This window comes from Mastigoproctus giganteus, chromosome 5 (assembly GCF_048544385.1).
Source record: "Mastigoproctus giganteus isolate SK-2022 chromosome 5, ASM4854438v1, whole genome shotgun sequence".
Taxonomy (NCBI): domain Eukaryota; kingdom Metazoa; phylum Arthropoda; class Arachnida; order Uropygi; family Thelyphonidae; genus Mastigoproctus; species Mastigoproctus giganteus.
Window position 1 is genome coordinate 148,878,843 of NC_143579.1, and position 21,827 is coordinate 148,900,669.

Below are 21,827 nucleotides of genomic sequence, written 5' to 3' on the forward strand. Positions count from 1 at the left end.
ATGTATACTGTTATGCAAGGCTCGTGAATGTGGTATCATTTGCGAAGAGATACACATATATATAGTGAGACAAGTAATACATATTACAGAGTTGTAATTAAATTGAACAGCTAATTTAGAGAACATAAAAACTATAGAGTTTTACTGAGTGTTCCATAAAGTTATATTATTAGTAATTAATTGATAAGGAGATAACTATATTTACTTTTGACATCTATTAATCACAGAAAAAGAACAAAAATTCAGATAATTTAAATCTGAACAAAAAAAAAAAAAAAAAAAAATCAAACACGTACAAAATGTAATGCACTGTGTACATTTAACTAACAATGTAAATGTACTATGATATTTTCTGCCATTCAGCCTTCAAAGTGCCAACCAATTCATCTCCGTTTTTGGGCAGTATCTCCTCACATACATTTAATGATTCAATTCATCCCAGAGGTTCTCCACAGGATTGAGAACTAATTAAAGGTCTTCCATGGTCAGGACTCTGGGGTGGACGGTCCAATTTTTCAACATTTGTGTGCTCAAATTAGCCTGTCACAATGAAAGCAGTATATGATATGGAGTGTTGTCCTGCTGTTCAGGTACAGGAAGTTCTTGACTTTACAAGTTAATTCGTTCCTAGCGCATACTCGTAAAGCGGAAATTTATTTCCCATAGACATAAGGTTAAAAATAGGGGTTACGTTCTCAACAATGAAATTAGTTAGCTAATTAGTTTTATGTTTAAACAATGACTGATTTATCAAAAGAAATGCAAACGTAGCCTGCAAAATCAAGCAAATTATAATAATAGAGAAATTATTTACGACTTACAAATGTTAAAGAATGTTTATTCTTTAGTCACGAGCTGACCTTAAGGACATATAGCATTAGCATTAGTAGAAGCATTTGATGCAAGAAAGCAAGCTTATGCAGCATCAGCCAAAAAAAAAAAAAAAAAAAAAAAACCACTTCCAATTCACCCCTCTGTTCGTTCAAAATACCTGTCCAGCTGAGCCTTAAACTTATTTAGGCTATCAACTTCCACGACAAGGGATGGAAGTCTGTTCCACCAACCAACCACTCACTGGCTAAAGGCAAATTTCTGCACATCTATCCTACATCTGTCTTTCCTCAATTTGAATTTATGCCCTCTCAGGTGATTTTTCTGAGCGAGAGGAAGAATCCCATCAGCATTGAGCATGCTCAAACCATTCAATGCTTTATACACCTCTATCAGATCACCTCGCTGGTGCCTAGTCTCCAGACACTGTAATTTGCAAAACTTAAGCCTTTCTTCGTAAGAGCACCCCTTTGTTCCATTCACTAATCTTGTTGCCCTTCTCTGTACTCGTTCCAGCAGCTCTACATACTTCTTGAAATGAGGCCTCCAGACCTGTATACAGTACTCTAGGTGTGGCCTGACCATTGCCTTATACAAGGGAATAATCACCTCCTTATCCCTGCTAGAAAAATTCCTATATATCATTGACAATACACCATGAGCTACTCTTGCAGCCCGTCTGCACTGCTCAGAGAACTTCATATCTGCCTGCACAACCACCCCCAGGTCCCTTTCATTCTCTACCACTGTCAGTGTAGTACCACAGAGTTGATACGTTGCTCTGGGGTTGCTGTTTCCCATGTGTAGTACTTTACATTTGTCAATGTTAAACTTCATTTGCCACCTCTCAGCCCATCTGCTCAACCTTTCCAGATCCTGTTGCAACAGCAGCATAGTGTCAGTAGTGTCCTTGACAACCCTGCCTACCTTTGTATCGTCTGCAAACTTCGATATTAAGCTTGATATACCATCATCAATATCATTTATGAATACAGAAAACAATAATGGACCCAACACTGAGCCCTGAGGGACTCCACTAATAACATTAGTCCACGTTGAGCAGTGTCCATTGATTACCACTCTCTGTCTTCTCCCCCTCAGCCACCCCTTTATCCACAGCAGCAATTTGCCTCCAATGTCACACTGCTCCAATTTGTGCAGCAGTCTTCCATGTGCAACAGTATCAAAAGCCTTTCTAAGATCCAAGTATATAATATCAAAGTTATTCCCTGCATCCAGTTCCTTTGTGACCGCATCATAGTATCCAATCAAATTGGTCAGGCAAGACTTCCCCTTAACAAAACCATGCTGTGTCCGAGCCATAATTGAAGTCTTGTCTAAATGATCCTGCAGTGCCTCTTTAACTAGTGCCTCCATTAATTTTCCTGGAACAGAAGTTAAACTCACAGGTCTATAATTGCTTGTGTCAGCCTTTGATCCTCCTTTGTGAATTGGGGTCACATTTGCAATCTCCAGTCTGCAGGTACCTCCCCTGAGTCCAAGGAAGCTCTCATAATTATGGCTAAGGGTTTACTTACTTCCTCTGCTGCCTCCTTTAATATAACTGGATAGATCCCATCCACCCCAGGTGCCTTTCTTGTGTTTATCTTCAACAGTTTCTCCTCCACTTTACTCCTAGTTATTACAAGATTCTCTAGCTTACTGCTAGAGTTGAATACACCCCTGGCTTTCCCCTCGCTAAATAACTCCTCATGTGTGAATGTCGATGCAAAATATTCATTTAGTTTGTTAGCTACCTGAGCAGGATAATCAACAGTTGACCCATCGATATCAAGTGGACCAATCTGATTCATCCCCTTCCTTCTAGAGTTTACATAAGTAAAGAACTCTTTGCTGTTTTTCTTTGCATCCCTTGCCAAAGATTTCTCGTACTCTGCCTTCGCCTGCCTAACCTCCTTTGCAACTTGGTTACAGATCAACTTGTATCTATCATACGCTTCTGTGTCATGTGTTAATTTGTATGTATCCCATGCATGTTTCTTCTTTGCCATATGCCTCATCAGTTCATCTGACATCCATTTAGGCCTAAACCTTGAACAATATTTCTTAGTTGGTATGTAAAGCCTAGTAGCTTCCAAGATAAGTTCTTTGAATGCTTCCCATTTTGCATTTGCTGTTGGTAACATCATCAGTTGGTCCCACTGTATAGAATTTAAATACTGTCTCAGTCCATCGTAGTCGCCTTTACGAAAGCAATAACCCTTCACCTTTACCCCTAATGGTAGTTACCTCTTTGAGTAAATCCCACTTCAGCACACTGTGATCACTGCCACCTAGTGGTTCCTTTATCTGCAGATTCTTAATGCATGAAGAGTCACTGCTGATAATCAAATCAAGAGTATTGCTCCCTCTAGTTGCCTCCCGAACATGCTGATGTAGAAAACAATCATCCAATAAATCCACAAAAGCCTTGCTAGTGTGTGAGTGACCAGCCCCCAAACTCCAGTCAATATCTGGGAAATTAAAATCTCCCATTATAAGACTCTCTGATTTACTGGCCCACTCTATTTCCCTGTACAGTTTCTTATTATATTCATCAGAGTCATTAGGCCTACAGCACACTCCTACTCTCAATTTTGATCTCCCAATGCTTATGTCACACCAAACTGACTCAACACTGCACTGTCCTGCGATGTCCACTGGCTTCAGCAGTATATGATATGGAGTGTTGTCCTGCTGTTCAGGTACAGGTAGTTCTTGACTTTACAAGTTAATTCGTTCCTAGCGCATACTCGTAAAGCGGAAATTTATTTCCCATAGACATAAGGTTAAAAATAGGGGTTACGTTCTCAACAATGAAATTAGTTAGCTAATTAGTTTTATGTTTAAACAATGACTGATTTATCAAAAGAAATGCAAACGTAGCCTGTAAAATCAAGCAAATTATAATAATAGAGAAATTATTTACGACTTACAAATGTTAAAAGAATGTTTATTCTTTAGTCACGAGCTGACCTTAAGGACATATAAAAGGTCATGAGCATGGTTTGTAAATTGTATTAGTTACCAATTCAAATCAGTAAAGTGCACTGTTAAAGTGTTAAAAAATGGTATCATTTTTTAACACTTTACCCTTCACCTGCTTTTAAGAAGCATTTATTCCTTATAGTGCCTTATACTTTTCCACGGCCTCTACAACTAACTACGTAGCGTCTTCCTGTCGGAATGAACTCCGTTTTACTTTCTTTTTCGGATGCCCCAGGGGATGCGGCCAGTGAAACACTACACTGCCGTGTAGTGCCCTAATCAATTAGTGACATCACCCCCCCTCCCGATAGCAGGCAGGCAGGCAGCAACACGTAATTGACTCAAGAATGACGAAGGGAGCAGATCACGACTTTTGACAGAAAATGGTGAGAAATCAGAACATGAGACAATTTCTTACGCAATCGAATCTAACAAACACAATGACTGTCATTCCAAAATTCCGTTTGTATAAGTGTATCGATTTATGTTGATGATCGCAATTGCAAAACAAAAGAAGCTGCTCTACGCAAACGTGAGATTTCCTTTATCTATTTAATACAGTCGATTCCGGTTAATTGGGACACATCGGGACAGATCACTTTGGCCCAATTAAGCAGCTGCCCAAATTAAGCGAAATTTTAATGAGCTGAAAAGCACATTCTAACGGAGGCAAAAGGTGTTAATAAAATAAAGGGAATAAAGGTTTTATTTAAAGAAAGCACACTGTATTTATGTTATATTGGTACAAATATTTATTTAAAAATAACTAAAGCTAAAAGCAAACAAAATGTACGTATGTACATGTGTAAAATGAAGATACAGTACAGAATAATGTCCGTGTCAGGCAAAGGTTACACATTACTTAAGGGTTCTTACTTTGAAAAAATTATGAAGTGTACCCTGACGTGTCCTCTTTATGGACTGCAACTGAACAAAGTCGGCGCAGGTATCTAATGCTGATAAAGGACTGCCTTCATTGCCTTCCTGCATGAAATAACATCTTAATTTAGCGATACATTTCCTGGCATCCTGGTTAGTCACTCGCTTAGGTATATCATCGTCATCACTTTCTTGGTCTTTTGGTGTCTGAGTGTTTTGCCGCAATTTGTTCAATAATCGTTTCCTCATAATCTTCATTTTCATCGTGGCATTGAAGGTTATCGTCAATCGTTAAAAATTCTTCACAATTTTGGACCTGTTGCAGTTCCAAAGCCATTTCATTTTCTGTACAGCTTATCGCGTCTGAATCACAATTAGTCACGAAACCACATTTAGCAAAACAATTCCGAATTGTTTTACTGGTTATTACTCACCAACTATCGGCGATAAATTGTACAGCTTTTAACATTGAAACTTTTGCACTAACCTCTATTGATTTCGAAGATGATGTCAGCAGATTTTCCTCAATTGCTTCAAGGATGTGATTAACAAGCTTTCCGTGATAATAGGTCTTCAAATTTTTTATAATTGCCACGTCCATAGGCTGTATCAGGGATGTGGTGTTAGGTGGTAAAAATTCCAGTTCAATATTTTTTAAACCAGCTACATTAGAGTGTGCGGTGCAGTTGTCCAATATCAACAGAATTTTTCTGGACTTCCATTGTAGTTCCGTGTCCCAGTTCATTAGCCATTGCGTAAAAATATATGTGGTCATCCACGCCTTCTTATTGACATAATACGAAACTGGCAAACTGCCTATTGTAAGCCCCTTGAAACAACGAGGTTTGGCACTTTTACCAATAACCAAAAGTTTGAGTTTTATCATTTCCTGACATGTTTGAGCAGCACAACACTGTTACACGATCCATTGCTTTCTTTGAACCAGATAGTGTTATGTGTTGATAGATGAGGGAACCATCCGGCGTAGCACAATAATATAGACCTGTTTCATCGGCATTGTAAATGTCATCCCCACTAAATTTTTTAAGCAACTCTGGCAGTTTTTCACATTTCCATTGCTCAGCACTTGTAGCATCAACACTGTCCTTCTTGCCATGTGCTTTTTTGTAACTAATGTCATGTCTACACTTCCATCGAGACAACCAACCATCCGTCGCTTTGAAATTTACGTGACCTAGCTTTTTGGCCAACTCTTCTGACTTGTTTTTTAGCATAGGGCCACTTAGACGCACTCCTCATTTAGATACAGTGGAAAACCATTGATTCAAAGCATCTTCGACATCTGGATCTTTGCCTTCCCTCTTTCGCTTATGAGGTTTTCTTTAAATCCACGCGCAATGTCCACTCCTCTCTAAGTTTTTCTTGTTGCTGTAGCAGTCGTGAAATGTAGATTTTGGCACCTTTATTATCTCCGCTAGCTGACGATGACTGATGTTAGGAAGTTGACTTTTTATCTTGTCAAGAATAGCAATTTTTTTCTGAAAGTGACAAATCTTTACGTGGCATCTTGACAGGGGTCTTAAATGTACTGAAAAAAAAGGGGAGGGGGAAACCAAAATCAGTGCACTGTTTGGTACAGTTTTTAATCTATTCTAACCCACAAGATGTATACATATGTACCGAGTGTGATCGTAAACAACTGCAAGCAAAATTTCTTCAGAATCCGATTACCACAACACAGAACAAACGTAAAACAACCACTGTACAGCACGACTTCGCAATAACTGATTCCGCTGCTGCCCACATGATCTCTTTGTTACGAACCATCTAAATTAGTTTATTGTTCAATAAAAAAATTTTCTGTTTATACTCCGGCACGACAACCAAGTCAGAAGAGTTTACAATAAATCGCCAATTATCGTATTTAGTAGTCACGGGCTTGAACCCCGGTCCACTCAAAGAACGCGTGCGATGCACTCTCGCTCCTGACCACTGGGCTACGTCAGGCCTAATAAACTATATTTAGATGTTTGTGCGCGCCATCTAAATATAGTTTATTGTTCAATCAAGACCTTCATTGCCCCAATTAAGCGGCAAGTTGGCCCAAATAAGCGGAAAAAATTCAGACTACATATTTGTTTTGTTTCTGTTCTTCATAATTTGCCCCAAATAAGTGGCTGCCCCGATTAACCGGTGGCCCAATTAACCGGAATGCACTGTATATCATTTGTAGTAGTATCAAATCCCAAAGTTGACAGTCCCCAAGTGTAATTCTTTTCCCCACATTATTGACCCGTGAGATCAGAACACGTCATAGGTAATAAAGGTAGGGGAATGCAGAAGTATTTATATTGAAAAGGGGAAAGAAAACGAAGGGTTTTGGCAGTCTTACTGTAGATTTTGGACTTTCAAGTTGTAAAAGTTAGAGAGCAGGTCCGAGAAGCTTAGCAAAAGTTTAAGTCAGCAGATAGAGAAAGTTAAAGAAGTTAGCCCAGAGTCGTACATATGGATAAAAGAGCAGGACTAAGAAGTGCCAGGGACGAACGACCATTTGTTGATAAGTGAGTAGTTTTATTTTTTTTAAACAACATAAACCCAACCATTCGAAGATAATCATATTTTCCCCTTGCCTTTAATTCACACGCACTGACCTCTCTTCTCATAAATATCATTCTGACAAAATGTGTATCTACTTTTCATAGTTAGAATTTAACAGTTAACACGACTTGTTCAATTAGTTGTTTTAATACTCATTGTAATTGGTAGGTTGACAGATGTATTCTTATTCTAATAATAGAACAATTGTATGACATAGCTGTCATCAGTGATGGTGAATTCTTGCTAGAGAATTGGTGGAAAAGCCACATGAAGAACATTCCAAAATTGTAACACTACTAATAGAAAGATAACGCTTGCTATTCAGTTAATTTACCAAACAACCACATATCAATTACTCTAAAGCTTTGAGCAGTTCAATTGTACTCATGTGTATGACTTATATGTTTAATAAATCTTGTTTTGTTGATCATTTTGCCTCGTGACAATTCTCTGTTACACATAATTCACATAATTTATTTAGTAGATTTAGAGTTGGAGTTATGCGGGCTCAAAGGTCAACTTAAGGAGAACCTTTGGGTTTAATCACAATGCGATCTTGATGCTGCGGTTTTACACTTATTTAAGTCTGAGTGGGCTTGAGGGTGCAAGATTTTTGTCCTAATCCAACTAATGGACTATCATATAAAACCCAGGTCTTCTGGAAACACATATTAGCTTGCAGCCTTGTCAGAAGCCGAGTGATTCACAGAGAACATTATATAGGCACTAAACTTTCATCGTTATCATATGTTCCGTTATAAGAATCAATTTTAAACGACTTTGTGATATTTTTCTAGAGCACATTTCTGGAGGTCACGACCAAAAACATTTAAAAACAATTTGCACTTTCCGGTTTATTGTGCTTTTCTATTACTGATGTGGAGTGTTGTCCTGCTGTTCAGGTACAGGTAGTTCTCGACTTTACAAGTTAATTCGTTCCTAGCGCATGCTCTTAAAGTGGAATTTATTTCCCATAGACATAAGGTTAAAAATAGGTGTTACGTTCTCAACAATGAAATTAGTAAGCTAATTAGTTTATGTTTAAACAATGACTGATTTATCGAAAGAAATGCAAACGTAGCCTGTAAAATCAAGCAAATTATAATAATAGAGAAATTATTTACGACTTACAAATGTTAAAGAATGTTTATTTTTTAGTCAAGAGCTGACTTTAAGGCCATATAAAAAGTCATGAGCATGGTTTGTAAATTGTATTAGTTACCAATTCAAATCAGTAAAGTGCACTAAACTTTCATCGTTATCATATGTTCCGTTATAAGAATCAATTTTAAACAACTTTGTGATATGTTTCTAAAGCACATTTCTGGAGGTCACGACCAAAAAACAATCATAAACAATTTACACTTTCCAGTTTATTGTGCTTTTCTATTACTGCAAGCAATTATAAACGGGTAGTAAACTCGATCTTCTTGCATTTGCGAAGTTAGTTAGTTAGTTATTTGGTTTTTAGGAGCATTAGCAACTAAGGCCATATTGCTCCGGGATATGCGGTGGTCATTCCCTGACCTTTCCACATCCTCCGTATTTGGTGGTGACGGGTTCGAACCCCGGGCTAATCAAGAAGCATGTGCTATGCACTGCTGCTCCTTCCCACCTGGCTACGGAGGCGCCTGCATTTGCGAAAATACCAATAGCTGGAATTGTGTGGTTTTTTAGGTTATTATGGTGAAATGTGTTTCTCCTTTACTGAAATCTTCAATCGTATAAAAACATAAATAAATTTTCAGAATCTTCTCTTCATTCTTTTTTTAAGCTTTGTAAACTTGTTACTCCATGCAAATCATGTTTGTTGAAATTTGTGTGTACTGTTAAAAAATGCTTATGCATGAAATCATGAAATTTATAATTAAAAGAGATTACTTGGAAATAAACACCTCTTGAAGCATTTCTGAAGAAGCCAACTCCTTGTGCAACAAACCAACGAGTCGATGATGATGAAGAACAAACATTCTTTAACATTTGTAAGTCATAAATAATTTCTCTATTATTTTAATTTGCTTGATTTTACAGGCTACGTTTGCATTTCTTCAATAAATCAATCATTGTTTAAACATAAACAGCGAGTCTGCTGACGAGGCTACTAGAGACGGTCGTGTTCCAAGCCGCTAAGTGGATTTTTCTTATTTATTGATTTGAAATTATTGTTTTTCTAAAACTTTTGATTTAAATTTAGTAGTATAACATTATTTTGTGATTTTCTGATTAACTTGGTGTATTTATTCTTTACTCGGCCTTGTAATTGCATAAAAGTATCGGTAAAGGTTTCCACGTGTTTCAACTCCGCTAGCGTTCGTAATTTTCCCGCCATTGTGATACGATAGTTGTATGCCATACTAGATAGCGTTAGTTGAACTTCGTTAGCAGTTAAATTGTACGTTTAAATAAATACATATAACGACTTAGATTACAAATGTAATATAATTAATTATATTTAACATAATTAATAACATAACAATTAATTATAATTAATTAATAAATTAATAGAATCATGACTCAGACCAGAGCAGCAAAGCAAAAGGCTCAAGCTAATGGAAGCGCTGTGGCTCAGAGCAGAACTGAGGGGGGCAGTTGTCCTCTGACTCACAGCCTTATAAAATGCACTGTTTGCTTGATGTTTGCAGAGCAATCGGGTACGGGACATGATACTGCCAAGGGGGATGTCTTTGTGTGTGCGCGATGCAAGGAGTGTATCGATATCAGGCAACAACTCGGCGTTCTTGTGGGCCTATATGAGAGCTTGAAGGACAGGGTGGATGCCCTCGAAGAAACTAAATTGAGGGGCCCATCAAGCTCTCAGCTGCCCACATCAACGCCAGAGCTTGCACTTGGGCATCGCGTGACACAGAGACAACCCCCAAGGCAGAATGCGCTGGTCCCGAAGGAACTAGTAGTTGTTGGTGACTCTATTGTCAAGGAAACGGGGAACATGCTTTGTAAAAAAGATAGGTGGAACAGGACCAGGGTATGTCTGCCAGGGGCAAAGGTTGATGACGTTGTAGAGCGAATATCATCTTTTAAGGGCACAAAAGGTGATATAGTTGTACACGTTGGCACTAATAATATTAAGAGTAGGAGACCGGCAGAATTACTTAACAAGTACAGGTCACTGTTGAACAAAAGCCGAGAATTAGGGTTGAATTTGAAAGTGTCTGCAATTCTGCCCAGACACGATAGGAGGGAGTATATGATGAGAGCCTTGTCGATCAATTCAGCCCTGGAAAGATTGTGCAAGGCTCAAGGGGTAGAATTTTTTTCAGTCTGGACTGTACTTGTTAACAGGAGAGATTGCTTCTACAGGGATGGGATACACTTAAATAGAAAGGGTGCAAGAATATTTGCTGATGCTATCGAGGCAGTGTTAGGTGGGTCGGAAAACTGCTAGCTTGGGGGGAGACAAAGACCAATAGATTGACAGTAGCCACTGGCAGAGGTGAAAGAGATTCTTGCACTGCTTCTATTAGAATGAGCAGAAGCCTGAAAAACAAGATGCATGGTATTTCAGAGACTGCTGGGAGCCATTGCGGTACAAATAAACACATGGGTTGTGTTAGGGTAGCTAAGAATAGAAACAGGTGCAGGTATACTTGCGTGTACACCAATGCTAGGAGTTAAGTAAATAAATTTGATGAATTTGAGGTATTGCTCAAAACATCAAAGGCAGATATTGTTGGGATATCAGAGACGTGGTGTCACACAGATATAAGGGATGCAGAACTGCAATTTGGGGAGTACGTCTACAGAAAGGATAGACAGGATAGGAAGGGGGGAGGGGTTATGCTATTAGTTAAGAAACACATAAAAACCAAGGAAGTGAAGCCAGTCGACATCGGTGGACAGTGCAGTGTTGAGTCAGTTTGGTGTGACATAAGCATTGGGAGATCAAAATTGAGAGTAGGAGTGTGCTATAGGCCTAATGACTCTGAGGAGTATAATAAGGAACTGTACAGGGAAATAGAGTGGGCCAGTAAATCAGAGAGTCTTATAATGGGAGATTTTAATTTCCCAGATATTGACTGGAGTTTGGGGGCTGGTCACTCACACACTAGCAAGGCTTTTGTGGATTTATTGGATGATTGTTTTCTACATCAGCATGTTCGGGAGGCAACTAGAGGGAGCAATACTCTTGATTTGATTATCAGCAGTGACTCTTCATGCATTAAGAATCTGCAGATAAATGAACCACTAGGTGGCAGTGATCACAGTGTGCTGAAGTGGGATTTACTGAAAGAGGTAACTACCATTAGGGGTAAAGGGAAGGGTTATTGCTTCCGTAAAGGCGACTACGATGGACTGAGACAGTATTTAAATTCTATACAGTGGGACCAACTGATGATGTTACCAACAGCAAATTCAAAATGGGAAGCATTCAAAGAACGTATCTTGGAAGCTACTAGGCTTTACATACCAACTAAGAAATATTGTTCAAGGTTTAGGCCAAAATGGATGTCAGATGAACTAATGAGGCATATGGCAGAGAAGAAAAATACATGGGATACTTACAAATTAACACATGACACAGAAGCCTATGATAGATACAAGTTGATATGCAACCAAGTTACAAAGGAGGTTAGGCAGGCGAAGGCAGATTACGAGAAATCCTTGGCAAGGGATGCAAAGAAAAACAGCAAAGAGTTCTTTACTTATGTAAACTCTAGAAGGAAGGGGATGAATCAGATTGGTCCACTTGATATTGATGGGTCAAGTGTTGATGATCCTGCTCAGGTAGCTAACAAACTAAATGAATATTTTGCATCGACATTCACACATGAGGAGTTATTCAGCAAGGGGAATGCCAGAGGTGTATTCAACTCTAGCAGTAAGCTACAGAATCTTGAAATAACTGGGAGTAAAGTGGAGGAGAAACTGTTGAAGATAAACACAAGAAAGGCACCCGGGGTGGATGGGATCTATCCAGTTATATTAAAGGAGGCAGCAAAGGAAGTAAGCAAACCCTTAGCCATAATTATGAGAGCTTCCTTGGACTCAGGGGAGGTACCCATAGACTGGAAATGTGCAAATGTGACCCCAATTCACAAAGGAGGATCAAAGGCTGACACAAGTAATTATAGACCTGTGAGCTTAACTTCTGTTCCAGGAAAATTAATGGAGGCACTGGTTAAAGAAGCACTGCAGGATCATTTAGACAAGACTTCAGTTATAGCTCAGACACAGCATGGTTTTGTTAAGGGGAAGTCTTGCCTGACCAACTTGATTGGATACTATGATGCAGTCACAAAAGAACTGGATGCAGGGAATAACTTTGATATTATATACTTGGATCTTAGAAAGGCTTTTGATACTGTTGCACATGGAAGACTGCTACACAAATTGGAGCAGTGTGCCATTGGAGGCAAATTGCTGCTATGGATAAAGGGGTGGTTGAGTGGGAGAAGACAGAGAGTGGTAATCAATGGACACTGCTCATCGTGGACTAATGTTATTAGTGGAGTCCCTCAGGGCTCAGTGTTGGGTCCATTATTGTTTTCTGTATTTATAAGTGATATTGATGATGGTATATCAAGCTTAATGTCCAAGTTTGCAGATGATACAAAGGTTGGCAGGGTTGTCAAGGACACTACTGATACTACACTGCTGCAACAGGATCTGGAAAGGTTGAGCAGATGGGCTGAGAGGTGGCAAATGAAGTTTAACATTGACAAATGTAAAGTACTACACATGGGAAACAGCAACCCCAGAGCAACGTATCAACTCTGTGGTACTACACTGACAGTGGTAGAGAATGAAAGGGACTTGGGGGTGATTGTGCAGGCAGATATGAAGTTCTCTGAGCAGTGCAGACGGGCTGCAAGAGTAGCTCATGGAGTATTGTCAATGATATACAGGAATTTTTCCAGCAGGGATAAGGAGGTGATTATTCCATTGTACAAGGCAATGGTCAGGCCACACCTAGAGTACTGTATACAGGTCTGGAGGCCTCATTTCAAGAAGGATGTAGAGCTGCTGGAACGAGTACAGAGAAGGGCAACAAGATTAGTGAATGGAACAAAGGGGTGCTCTTACGAAGAAAGGCTTAAGTTTTGCAAATTACAGTGTCTGGAGACTAGGCACCAGCGAGGTGATCTGATAGAGGTGTATAAAGCCTTGAATGGTTTAAGCATTAGCATTAGCATTAGTAGAGGCATTTGATGCAAGAAAGCAAGCTTATGCAGCATCAGCCAAAAAAAAAAATAAATAAATAAATAAAAAATAACCACTTCCACTTCACCCCTCTGTTCGTTCGAAATACCTGTCCAGCTGAGCCTTAAACTTATTTAGGCTATCAACTTCCACGACAAGGGATGGAAGTCTGTTCCACCCACCAACCACCCGCTGGCTAAAGGCAAATTTCCGCACATCTATCCTACATCTGTCTTTCCTCAATTTGAATTTATGCCCTCTCAGGTGATTTTTCTGAGCTAGAGGAAGAATCCCATCAGCATTGAGCATGCTCAAACCATTCAAGGCTTTGTACACCTCTATCAGATCACCCCGCTGGTGCCTAGTTTCCAGACACTGTAATTTGCAAAACTTAAGCCTTTCTTCGTAAGAGAACCCCTTTGTCCCATTCACCAATCTAGTTGCCCTTCTCTGTACTCGTTCCAGCAGCTCTACATCCTTCCTGAAATGAGGCCTCCAGGCCTGTATACAGTACTCTAGGTGTGGCCTGACCATTGCCTTATACAAGGGAATAATCACCTCCTTATCCCTGCTAGAAAAATTCCTATATATCATTGACAATACACCATGAGCTACTCTTGCAGCTCGTCTGCATATCTGCCTGCACCACCACCCCCAGGTCCCTTTCATTCTCTACCACTGTCAGTGTAGTACCACAGAGTTGATACGTTGCTCTGGGGTTGCTGTTTCCCATATGTAGTACTTTACATTTGTCAATGTTAAACTTCATTTGCCACCTCGAAGCCCATCTGCTCAACCTTTCCAAATCCTGTTGCAGCAGCATAGTGTCAGTAGTATCCTTGACAACCCTGCCAACCTTCGTATCGTCTGCAAACTTGGACATTAAGCCTGATATACCATCATCAATATCATTTATAAATACAGAAAACAATAAAGGCCCCAATACTGAACCCTGAGGGACTCCACTAATAACATTAGTCCACGATGAGCAGTGTCCATTGATTACCACTCTCTGTCTTCTCCCCCTCAACCACCCCTTTATCCATAGCAGCAACTTGCCTCCAATGCCACACTGCTCCAATTTGTGCAGCAGTCTTCCATGTGCAACAGTATCAAAAGCCTTTCTAAGATCCAAGTATATAATATCAAAGTTATTCCCTGCATCCAGTTCTTTTGTGACTGCATCATAGTATCCAATCAAATTGGTCAGGCAAGACTTCCCCTTAACAAAACCATGCTGTGTCCTAGCTATAACTGAAGTCTTGTCTAGATGATCCTGCAGTGCTTCTTTCACCAGTGTCTCCATTAATTTTCCGGGAACAGAAGTTAAACTCACAGGTCTATAATTACTTGTGTCAGCCTTTGATCCCCCTTTGTGAATTGGGGTCACATTTGCACATCTCCAGTCAATGGGTACCTCCCCTGAGTCCAAGGAAGCTCTCATAATTATGGCTAAGGGTTTGCTTACCTCCTTTGCTGCCTCCTTTAATATAACTGGATAGATCCCATCCACCCCAGGTGCCTTTCTTGTGTTTATCTTCAACAATTTCTCCTCCACTTTGCTCTCAGTTATTACAAGATTCTCTAGCTTACTGCTAGAGTTGAATACACCTCTGGCATTCCCCTCGCTGAATAACTCCTCATGTGTGAATGTCGATGCAAAATATTCATTTAGTTTGTTAGCTACCCGAGCAGGGTCATCAACAGTTGACCCATCGATCTCAAGTGGACCAATCTGATTCATCCCCTTCCTTCTAGAGTTTACATAAGTAAAGAACTCTTTGCTGTTTTTCTTCGCATCCCTTGCCAAGGATCTCTCGTAATCTGCCTTCGCCTGCCTAACCTCCTTTGTAACTTGGTTACAGATCAACTTGTATCTATCATAGGCGTCCGTGTCACGTGTTAATTTGTATGTATCCCATGCATTTTTCTTCTCTGCCATATGCCTCATTAGTTCATCTGACAACCATTTAGGCCTAAACCTTGAACAATATTTCTTAGTTGGTATGTAAAGCCTAGTAGCTTCCACGATAAGTTCTTTGAATGCTTCCCATTTTGAATTTGCTGTTGGCAATATCATCAGTTGATCCCACTGTATAGAATTTAAATACTGTCTCAGTCCATTGTAGTCGCCTTTACGAAAGCAATACCCCTTCCCTTTACCCCTAATGGTAGTTACCTCTTTGAGTAACTCCCACTTCAGCACACTGTGATCACTGCCACCAAGTGGTTCATTTATCTGCAGATTCTTAATGCATGCTCAATGCTGATGGGATTCTTCCTCTAGCTCAGAAAAATCACCTGAGAGGGCATAAATTCAAATTGAGGAAAGACAGATGTAGGATAGACGTACGGAAATTTGCCTTTAGCCAGCGGGTGGTTGGTTGGTGGAACAGACTGCCATCCCTTGTGGTGGAGGTTGATAGCCTAAATAAGTTTAAGGCTCAGCTGGACAGGTATTTTGAACGAACAGAGGGGTGAAGTGGAAGTGGGTTTTTTTTTTTTTTTTTTTTTTTTGGCTGATGCTGCATAAGCTTGCTTTCTTGCATCAAATGCCTCTACTAATGCTAATGCTAATGCTAAACTAATTTCATTGTTGAGAACGTAACCCCTATTTTTAACCTTATGCCTATGGGAAATAAATTCCAGCTCTACGAGTTTTTGCTTTACAAGCACGTGCTAGGAATGAATTAACTCATAAAGTCGAGAACTGCCTGTGAGAACGGAGTAACGAGTTACAAAGCTTTAAAAATAGGAATGAAGAGGAGATCTGATAATTAATTTTTTTATATGATTGAAGATTTCGTGGAAGTGTAAACACATTTCATCATAATAACCCACAGAATTCCAGCTGTCGGTATTAACGCAAATTCAATAAGATCGAGTTTACTGTCCGTTTATGATAGATTTCACTAGAAAAGCCCAATAAACAGGTGACTGCTAATTGTTTTTATTGTTTTATGGTTGTGACCTCAATAATTTCGACCCCGTTCGGAGACAATCGTAGGGTAATCTCCAGTGCTGCAGTCTCCTGCCCCGATTAAACGGCATGCTGTCCCAATTAAGCAAAGTAATCTGTTTTTTAAGATTTGCCCCAAATAATCGGCTGCCCTGATTAACCGGTGGCCCAAATAACTGGAATCCACTGTAATCGCCCTTCATGGCACACTGCTCCAATTTGTGTAGCAGTGTTTCACGTGCAACAGTATCAAAAGCTTTTCTGAAATTCAAGTAATCCAGGGGCTCACATCTGGTAAGTATGGGCTTGGCACACCCAGGGTCGTGAGCTGGATATCATCATTCTTCTCTTTCTTGGTGATTCCCTTCTACTTTTGATTCTCTCTCTCTCTCTCTCTCTCTCTCTCTCTCTCTCTCTCTCTCTCTCTCTCTCTCTCTCTCTCTCTCTCTCTCTCAGGGGATAACTTAGGAATTATTATTTTTTTTTTTTTGGCTGGTGTAGCATAAGCCTCAGGCTTCCTTCACCATGCTGCTAATAATAATAATAATATTGAAATTAATTTTTCCATCCAGTTTCTTTGTTACTGCACACTGTATTATAGTACCCAATCAGACTGGTAAGACAAGATTGCCCTTTAAATCCATGCTGTATAAATGCATCCCTGCCTAGTCATGCATTACTTCTTTAACCAGTGATTCCATTATTTTGCCTGGAACAAAAAGTTAAACTAACAGGTGTGTAATTACTTGTGTCACCCTTTGATCCTCCTTTTTGAATTGGGGATACATTCTTGCATCTCTAGTCCACAGGGATCTCCCTGAATCCAAAGATGCTCTCATAATTATGGCTAAATACTTGCTCACCTCCTTTGAAATCAAGGGAACACTCCCAACAAATAGTTCTTTTATCTACAGAGTCTTAATGCATGAAAAACCACTGCTGATAATTAGATCAAGAGTATTTCACTCTCTTGTTACCTCTCTAACGGCGCCTCTTAGCCAGGTGGGCAGGAGCAGCAATTCATAGCTCAAGCTTCTTGATTAGACCAGGGTTTGAGCCCGTGACCACCAAATATGGAGGATGCGGAAAGGTCAGGGAATGACCACTGCATATCCCCAGAGCAATATGGCCTTAGCTGCTAATGCTCCTAAAACCAAACAACAACAACAAGTCCCAATCAATAGTTGGAAGTTAAAATTATTTTCTTATAATTTCCTATTATAAGACATTTTTATTTTCTGGCTCACTCTATTTCTCTATATAGCTGTTTCGTGTACTCACCACAAGTAATTAGACCTTTATAACACACTATTCTCAATTTTGTTTTTCCAGTGCTTACATCAACACCAAACTGACTCAACATTGCACTAGTCACCCATGTCGGCTGGATGCATTGCTTTAGATTTAATATGCTTCTTAAGTAACAACATAACCCCTCCAACCGTCCTGTCCTGTATACATTGTACCAAATTCAGCATTGCTTATGTCTGAGTGACACCATGTCTCGACTATCCCTACAATGTCTGCATTTGATGAATTAATCAGTACTTCAAATTCACCAAATTTATTTATAATGCTTCTAGAATTAGTGCCCATGCAAGTATACATGCACATGTTCTTACTCTTAGTTACCTTAACTCAGCCCATGTATTTATTTGTTGCATGATGACCTACATTAGGGCCTGAAATCCCTGACATCTTGCTTTCCAGTCTGCCGCCTTTTCCAATAGAAGTAATACTCTGCAATCAAGTCAACAAAGGGGGGGAATTAGGCAAGCTATGATTATGAGTGGTCTATAGATAATACAAAGAAAGGAAGAATTCTTCACTTATATTAATACTTTAAAGAAAGGGATGAACCACATTGGTCCAGTAGATAAGAATGGCATAACCATTGATAATCCTGTTCAAGTTGTAGACAAAACAAATAAACATTTTACACCTACATACACATGCAAAGTATTTAGGGGTGGGAATACTAGAAGTACAATGAATTGTAATTGGAAGCTAAATGATTTTTTAATAACTGAGAAGAAAGTCTAAGAGAAACTGCTGAAGCTTAAAGTACATATTGTACCTGGCGCTGATGGGATCTACCCAATTATATTAAAAGAAGAGCCAAAGAGGTAAGCAAATCCTTAACCATAATTATAGCAGCATTCTTAAATATTGGGGAAGTCCCTATGGATTGGGGATGTGCAAATTTCTCTAAAATCATAAGTGGGATCAAAGAATGAACTGAGTAACTACAGTCCTGTAAGCTTGACTTCCGCTCCAGAAAATAATGGAAGCGCTGATTAAAGCAATGCATCTTGAAAGGAATGCAATTATATGGCAATTACAGCATGGATCTATTAATACATTCACTACCTGAACCCAAAACTTGCATCAAAATGAACTGCAAATGTTGTGCCTCGACAAAAATACGCACCCATTCAATTTCGGTCCATAAAAGGAAAGGCACATGAAATGAACAACTGATCGATACTGGAATGTTGACTAAATGATGTGCTATTTGCATTGGGGCTGGAATTTTGCTCAGCATTTAAGCAAAGAACATATTTTATCTAGTTTAGTATTTTCCACAAGAAGAAATGGTAAAATTTTTTGAAGATTATGCTTGCTAAAATTTTAATTCTTTGGTATTGAAAAACAAAACATCATCCTTAGTGTATGTCTACTGATAAAATTTTGTGTAAAAGGTATTTTCCTATAAAATTTAACTCTAAAGGGCTATTATGATGAATCCAGATCCTAGGACATTAGGACTGAAAAGGAACAGGGATGGACAGTATGTTGAATTTGATGACATTGAATCAGCTCTTTATAATATGTCATTTTATACTGAAAGAGATTTCTATTCAAATGATATGGATTCTGAATCTCGTTAAAATGGTTTGTTGATGTTAGAACACTACAAACAACAGATGATGGTGTTACTTGAAGTGATGATTCTTCACAGAAGAAATCCCTTCCATTTACTAAAAAGCAGTGCCTACTTATTCCAGCACCCCACATAAATATTCCAGTAGAAGAATAATAACAAATCAAAATCTATAAAAAATGCTATAAGTTACACATAGAAAAGACCCTCGCAAATATAAGCAGCAACGAACATGTTAAGGGACAATCTTGTCTGACAAACTGATTGGATATTATGATGCAGTAATGAAGGAACAGGATGGAAAAAGTAATTTTGACCTCACATATATTTGGATTTCAAATAAGCTTTTGATGCTGTTCAACATTAAAGACTGCTATACAAATTGGAGCAGTGTAGCATTAGGGGCAAATTACTGCTATGGATAAAGGGATAGATAGTGGAAAAAGAGAGATAGTGGTTATCAATGGTCCTGCTCTTCTTGGAGTAATGTTATTAGTAGGATATCCCAGGTTTCAATATTATGCCTACTGTTGTTTTCACTATTTTATTACTGATAAAGTCATAAGAGACAATGTCTAAGTTTGCATATGATAAAAATGTTGGCAGGGTGGTTGATAACATCAATCAGGGTATGCTACTGCAAAAAGATCTGCAAAAATTAGACAGATGGACTGAAACGTTTGACATAGACAACTGAAAGGTACTGCATATGGGTTAGAATAATCCCAGATTAACATACCAACTATGAAGTTGGTATGTTAATCTGGGATTACCGAAGGTGGTGAAGAATGAAAAAGACCTGGGATGTTTGTGCAGTCAGAGACACAGAGTTGTCTGAGCAGTGCAGATGAGCTGTTGTAATAGCTGGGGTTTTGTTAATGATATACAGGAACTTTTCCAGCAGCAATATGGAGGTAATTATTCCACTGTATAATGCAATGGTAAGGCCACACCTTCAATACTGCATTCAGGTCTGGAATGCCTCATTTTAGAAAGGACGTGAATCTGTTGGAACAAGTGCAGAGAAGAGCAACAAGATTAGCAAGCAAAACAAAAGGGTACTCTTACCAAGAAAGACTTCAGTTCTGCAAATTGCTGTCTGGAAACTCTGCACCTATGAGGAGATCTGATTGAAGTGTTTGAATAAACTGAGTAAGCTAAATGTTGATGGCATCCATGCTCAGACAACACACATAAGGACGCATAAATTTAAATCGAGAAATGGCTGTAGGATAGATGTGTGGAAATTTGCTTCCAGCCAGCAGATAGTTGATTGTTGGAACAAACTTCCATCTGGCAATGTTAAAATGGGCAAAATGGGCAGTGTGAATAAATTTAAGGAAGAATTTAAAAAATTATTAGAAGGTGAAAGATGTGTGATGTGGGAGTTCTTTTTTCCTGATGCTGTATAAGCTTGCATCCTTGCATCATTTGCTCATATTACCACTGTGTTTGACAAACCCGAATATTCTAAAATCCATTCCAACTCCTGCTAGTAGTACTGAAATTTGGTTTCTACTGATCTTCATTGCTACAAATAAGAAGTACAGAATGAGATAAGGTAGGCTAAGATGCAATCAACGAGATTCCTTTTGCAAAAAGAATGATACTGCCAACAATCCACACTGGTTTGTAGATTGAGAGTGATTCTCTAAGAATAAACTGATATGCACATTTTATATTTAAATCAATAAAATTATCATTAAACTAATTTTCATTGGTGTTTATTTATCAGAAACATGAGTTCATTGCTCAAGTTTATAACTCCTTGAAACCAATTATATAAATATCAGCCTATTGTTCCTTATCCATTTCAATTTTTAAGAACCAATCAAAAGAAAAATATCAGAGTTTATTGTACACTGATGCTCAGCTTTCAAAACTTAAGAATTTGTTAATCCTCTCCATCAGACAAAAACAGTTTGTGGAATTTGGCAGGAGTGATGTTTTGAGGTTAACTTTTAGAGTTCTTGAAAAGTAAACATTCAAGATTATCAACTGACCAGCAAACATGCTTTCACAATGAGGCACTATTTACAGAGAAGCCAATTAGCAGCAAAGTACCAAACTGACAACAAGGAATGGCTTAGTTATGTAATAAAACCCTTCCCATACACACACACACACATGGCACCAATAAAAGGGTTGTCATATGACCAACTATGACTGCACGTTTTACAGAAAGACCAGCTGTAAATTTATATTCAAACCCTCTACACAACAGAGCACTGTATATGCTTGCCACGTTGCTTTATTTACAATTTAGTGTGCAGTGCAATAAAATTTCACAATGTAAACTTTTTAAAGAAAGAGCAGAAATAATGAATTAATAAAGACAGTGGTCCTTAATGTAGATTTTATAAACCCATTAGGCCAGATACAAAAATGGCTGTTAAAAAGGAGTAATTTATAAGGCAAATATAAAATTAAGCACAAATTTTCAGGGCAAAATAACAGAAGCCATAATCTAAGTCAATTTATATATTGGAATATGTGGTTTCTTTTCATTTCATTGCCATATTTTTTCCATGGGACTGAGAGACCCAACCCATATCAGCAACTGGAGTC

General features: G+C 38.8%; 1 protein-coding gene across 5 annotated transcripts in view; it reads right to left on the minus strand.

The window, feature by feature from the left end:
* The window catches only part of Lztr1 (Leucine zipper like transcription regulator 1), a 609,234-nt gene that overhangs the window by 420,053 nt on the left and 167,354 nt on the right, over positions 1 to 21,827 (minus strand). The window lies entirely within an intron of this gene.